This window comes from Drosophila arizonae, chromosome 3 (assembly GCF_054131065.1).
Source record: "Drosophila arizonae isolate 15081-1271.41 chromosome 3, UAZ_ARI_1.0, whole genome shotgun sequence".
In the NCBI taxonomy this organism is placed as follows: Eukaryota; Metazoa; Arthropoda; class Insecta; order Diptera; family Drosophilidae; genus Drosophila; species Drosophila arizonae.
In genome coordinates this window covers 15652986-15659415 of record NC_142923.1, presented here as the reverse complement: position 1 = coordinate 15659415, position 6430 = coordinate 15652986, and positions in this window count along the sequence as shown.

Below are 6430 nucleotides of genomic sequence, written 5' to 3'. Positions count from 1 at the left end.
ACGCTTAATCTGGATTTGGTATTGCCTTGGTGCTTGTTGTTGGTATTTTTAGTGCGCATACCGCTTTGATTCGTTCAAATCAATGCGCCACTCACAGGCCAAGGGTGTGAGACGGCAGGACGGGATGGGCCAGTGTTTGAGTCGCCTTTGGTTGTGCGAACGGGCTGCTCCTCCACGGGGCCAGAAAGCCTTGTAATCGCCGTTGTCTTTAGCCCCTGCAATGCGCAGTGCGTTCCATTTTCTAATTTGAAGTGCTTTCCGGCACCTCACTCAAGTGCTTCGCTCACAATTGACTTGAACCCCCCGCCACCCCACCAATCACCCCATTAGCTTCGTGACTTTGACTTGGCAATCCCTTACGGCGGCACAGTGACATCCACTTCCACATTCACATCCATATCCACTTCCAATTCAATCGTTGTTGCCACCAAATCGATCAGAAGTGCTTTGAATTGTTAAAAGGCGAATCGAGCCAATGGCAGCTGCCCATCAATGAAAGAGAAGAAAAATGCCAATTTTTTTTTTGAAAGCATTCGAGCAATATGTTAAGTGTTTATAATATCTTAACATATTGCTTTGCTCAAAATAAATATTATCACCAATGAATAATCGAAATCAAAAAGAAGTCTATTCCAATAATGTACCAATCGGAACGTACTTGCCATAGGGGCTACTAAGCATTTCTTTGACTCTCAAAAATTATTTCTAATTGCGAGCGGTGCATGTTTGCTATGGGCTATACTCCCTTATAAAGATTATGTAAAAGGGAGAGCTAGGGAGACTGTATGTTGGAGAGCGAGAGGGAGCTAGAGACTGTAATAGATCATTTAGTTATTTCCTCTATAATAATAATAATAAATATCACTCACTCTCTTGCTCACTTGATATCATTCCATAATACCTTATCGAGGTTCTAATCGTTTACTCGCGGTAACTGAGGCTGCTCCTAGATTGTGATATCCTTGATGGAATTTTGATCAGTGAATACTATTATCGTAATATCCAAATATTATAGAAGCCTTTAATTTCCTTTTTTAAGACGACAAAAATTGAAATTATTACATTTAGAAAATAATAAATTTCGTAAGTTCTTCTTGAAATTGCATAGCACGTACCTTTTGTATATCATTAATTTAGGTTATTATTATATTATTATAATGATATGTTGCAAGCAGTTCGAAAGATATTGTTACAAGCTTATATAATAAATAAATTCTATTCATATATTGCATGATTTTCTCTCATAAATTTTTCGGTATTTGGTTTAGAATCTATATATAAAATTTGATAAGTGAGTGAGTTTCTATATCAATATGTAATTCGTGAGCAAAACGAAAAAGAAACTCTTATCGGATTGTGAACGAATAATATATGGAAAACTATTTGTAAAATGCAAAGAAAGAGTATTAATTAGTTAATAAGATCCGCCTGCGATTTACCCTGAATTGTGATTTCCTATGCAAAGTGCAGCGGACGAAACTAAATGGAAATGCGCTTGTCTCTTGCATGTCAGCCAGATTTGTGGCTGTCTAATTGAGTCTTCAGCGAGTGGGGCTGGTCGCCGTCGACTCGGCTGAGGCAGCGAAGATGCTAAATTTAGTGTGTAATTCTCTTCTGGCAATCGTTGCCATGTGTTGCAGATGGCGCCCGATGCCAGTTGACACAAATACATGTATGTAAGATGGGGATCTCTGGGAGCTCAGCTCGGCCTGGCTCAGCAGAAATCTGTGACGAAAAGCTTGGCGGGAACGGGAGCTCATAACACTTATTTATGTGACCGTTGAAATGGGAGCATTAGCTGCCTGTGTTTGTAAATATTTGTCATAATTTGGTGGAGGGGAGCGAACACATGCTCCATATAGGGGCTCCATAGAGGCCCAGCGGCATCCAGACATCGTCTCTGTGGCCTTCAGTTCATGTTCATGCTTAAGTGTTGCTTCGTTCTCTGTCCGCGCTCAGTCGGGCTTTTAATGTCGCAATTAAATGCATGACTTTTTAAAAATTAGATGCTTGTCAAAATTTATTATTTATGATGCTCCAAAAGCTCTTGCTGTCTGCGTTTTGGAGACTTCAAAGTATTGCTCTACAACCCTCCGCTCCCTCCATTCACATTCTTGCATAGAGTCATCAGCTGTAATGAAAATCTCTGACTTAGTGAATGGGGCTCCGCTTGCATTTGTTCCCACATTAAAATGTGGATCAAGAGTGAACAAATTTGTGCGCAATGTGATGAAATTCTTAAGAATTTCAAATCTTAATATTGTCACAAACAAGCATTTCATGTATCAGAAATATTTACATATTTAATTTTGGAATTTTATAAGTTGTCTAATAGTATGTTTAGTATAGTTTGTAGATTCTTGTAAGTTGTAATGGTTTCATTTATATATAATAAATCTATATAGTTTTTGAAAATAATATGAAAATAATATATGTTTTTTGTTCTGTTTTTATTTTTGAGTGAAATCTAATATTTTCCTACATATATTTGTGTCTCAATAAGAGGAATTAATTCTAAAGAAAAAGAAGAAAAAATGAAAAGTTATATATGTATATTACCACTTATTTAACACCTGTGTTAATATATTTTTCATCATTATTATCCACAATCAGTAGAAGCAATTGTAAATCTGTAGAAGTAAAAGACGACGCTCTGTCGGTGTATAATGCATTTTTACCTTATACCTACAAAACCATAGCAAACATATTTTTATAGTCATATTAATCATTTAATTACTTTCGCAGTACAAACTGCTCACTGAAAACATTGAAACAGTAAGTATAAAAAAAAAGCGAAAATGATATACATATACACAAAAATGGATTGGTATTATTCTCTATGAATTTTGTACTTTGAACATTGATACTTGGCTCTGTTGCTCATTGTTAACAAATTATCTATAATTTTTTGTTGCGCTATTTTGTAGTGAATCATAATGTGCATAAAATAATTTCTGACTATAATTATCTTAGAGTAGTTGACTGAGGAAAATATGTTTGTGTCTTTACCTTTGGCTCACTATTTTGTTATTCTTTATTTATTACAATAATAAAAAACACATATCCTAAAATAAAATACAGCAAAAAATTCAAAAATGCATTAAATATATGAAATTCACTTTTAATTAATTTGTTTAAAATGATAAAAAATAAATAAAATTAAAACAATAAAAACTAATACAAAGAAGTGATTAATATTACTAAAGTTTACTAAATCAAATAAATAAATAAAAATAAATAAACAACATTATTAAATCTAAGAATTAAATAAAAATAAATAAATATCATTATTTAAGTTTATTTGATTTAATAAACTTTGGTAATATTAAATATCAATATTTTTGTTAATTGTATATATATTAACTATTGCTGAGATATATGGATATGATTAGAAATAAATAGTTTTTAATTGATGTTTGACCTGCAGGATTAAAAGTTTTAACAGTTTAATCCACTATAAATAGAGATTCCAATTCATTACTTGAATACTTGAAACATATTCCTGATAATAAATGAAGCAATGTTCATGAACTGCAATAATTACATGAGTTGCTAGAAGCTGTTGTAATGAAATTGCAAAGAAGTCCACAAATCAAAGATTACGTATACGCCAGGTATAGCCGTCAGGCAATTGATGTGGTGAAGTGCAGCAGGCAAACTTTATTTGGCTGACTCGAATATATAATACATTTGTTGCTTTTATATATTTCTGCCGTTGCGTGGAAACACGTTTGCTTTGTCTGCAATAAAAGAGCTGAAATGAAGTTTTACAGTGGCAATAAAATATATTTTTGACATGAATTTTCAATCAGAATTTTAATAGCCCTTAATAATAACATGGCTATCAGTTATCAGCGTCCAGTAATCGGTTATCAAAGTAATTTTCGATACCAGAGAAACCTCAACCTCAACCGCAACCGCAACCAGAAAACCATGAAAGCCAAACGGCTCAACGGTTTCGACAATCAGCAAAAATTGTCGTACTGATTGCCCCCTCGACATCGTCGACGCGTCTCTCGCTTCTCTCGTCGAGCATGAGGTGAGGAGCTGTTGGCTCTACTACCTCTGTGTGGTGGCAATATTGTAGCAGCGCGGCTATAAATAAATTATTTATAGCACTCCGACTCCAGTTGGACATCGCGGCATAGCGGTTCTTGTTGATTTAGTGCCTCTTTGTAGATCGATAGGTAAGTGCATGTGTGTGTGTGTGTGTGCGTGTGAGTGTGCAATGCCTGGGATCTGGATGCATAAACGGGACTTGCGAGGCCTCGCACCTCCCACCCTGAGCGACTGCAGTTCGGTGGGTCGAGCCTCCATGCTGGTGGTGTGTGGTGCGTGGTGCGTACTAAGCTTATCTAATCATTAGCAATGGTGGGTCACACAGCGCGAACTGAGCTGTGCGGCTGATAGGCCCATATATAACGCCCAGAGGCGGCAGATTGAAATAAAACTCCGCTTTTATAGCCACCACAAACCCCAACCCCATCCCCAACCCCACAGCCCCAATCCCTCCACATTCTCCAGCCATGCCACATCAATATTTATGACTCGATTTACACAAACAGCAATTTGTATTGTAATTATTGACTTTTATTTCGATTTTCGTTGCTTCTCACTGGAAGCCAACAAATCATAACTTAAACTCATGAATCCTTTCAGCATAGTTCGAATCGACTCCAATTCATTTAAATAGTTTAATCAACTTTAAACTCTGCTCAGATCACTTATCCAATGGTTCATTCTATGTCATCCATAATATTTATATATCATTCTGAAAGGCAAATGCCCTGCAGCTTTGTTCACTGATATTTATTCAATTTACAACATGTAACTGCGGCATACGTCTGTAAATAAAGTCTGACGTTGCATTGGCGACATTGCGTCTGCGAGTTTCACTCTGGATTGCCTTCTCTTCCAAATAAATATAAACAATATACATACATATATGAAAAGCCCACGTTTATTGATAAGTTATAATTATTTTTATGATCGAGTTTTGTTTGCTGCCACCACCACCCTATGCTCATGGAGATAAAGGGCCACACTCTCCATTGTTTATTCAACAGATTAATCGGGGATCTGATGAGCACGATCGCACTACTTCATGGTAAATATTTGACCAAGTGAGCAGGAGTTAGAGCATATTTTAGTGTTGCACTCTTCTCTACGAATGAGTATAGTTAGTTGTTAATATAGCTGGAAAGCTAAAGGTTCAAAGGCGGAAAGCCAAGGAGAAGTTTTGTAAGTAACATATAGAAGAAAATATTTGAGTAGAATATACATATATATGTAGGTAGATCTATTAGAAATTACATTGACAATCACATAGGGTAAGCATTGTATGTTTCACATGTGATGCAATTAAGGCCATCCACACAATACCAAATTTTGTTGGCAGTGAAGTTTACGTCCACTCGTCTACCCATTCAACTTCGATGCTGTAATATTAGATAATTTATTTGCTAAGGGTCGGACTTTCTAATCTTCTAAAATTATGTACGTTATTTTTCTGTGAAATAAGGATTTTGATCAATTAAGAATATCTAATCAGGCGATGATCCATGATCAATCTAATCAATCTAATCATTAGTCTATCAATCATCACTAGTTTGCTAGTCCGTTAGTCACTTCGTCAGAAAGTTAACTAATAGAGAAACTTAATCAATCAGTCAGTCATCATATTGGTCAATCAGTCATAATGTTTTAGTCCTATCGATTTATCTTTTATCGTCTATCAGTAAATTCTTTATTAGGCTTGCAATTACTTAGTCACTCCGTCAATCTTTGTTTACATTGGCTATTCAATCAAAACTACTAATTAGTTGACTAGAGCATTTAGCCTGTCAATCATTTAGTCAATAAACCATTCAATCAGTCTACATTTTCTTAAAAAGCTTTTCACTCAATGATATAGATCATCAATCAATTATACATTACTCATCAATCACTCATCCATCAGACTAGCAGTCAACCGTTCAATCTATTAATGCAGAAATCAATCAGTAGTAAAGTTTTCAATCAGATTATCAGATTATTAACAATTCAATCAATCAAGTCAGTCAATCAGTCCTTCTCTCTATTGGTCGACCAATCAGCGGATTAACTGAGTTGATGCTTTAAATCAAATTCCCACAATCAACTAAAGTTTTCACACTCGAAAGTGAATCAATCAGTATTTTCATTTAGCCAACTCGAAGCGCTGTTTGTTGCCATTTTGTCAATCAGGTAGGGCTTAGAGGCCAGATTTTGATGGAAATACAAGCGAAATAGTTGCAAATGTATGTATTTATAGGGTTTACTTTGTTTTTCTAACCGCACCATTCAGTCACCACATGAACAAAGGAAACAGCAAAAAAAGTGGAAAAATAAAACGAAAACGAAAACGCAAGCGAGAAGAACAACAAATGGTGTCCAAAAGCTAATTACCGAA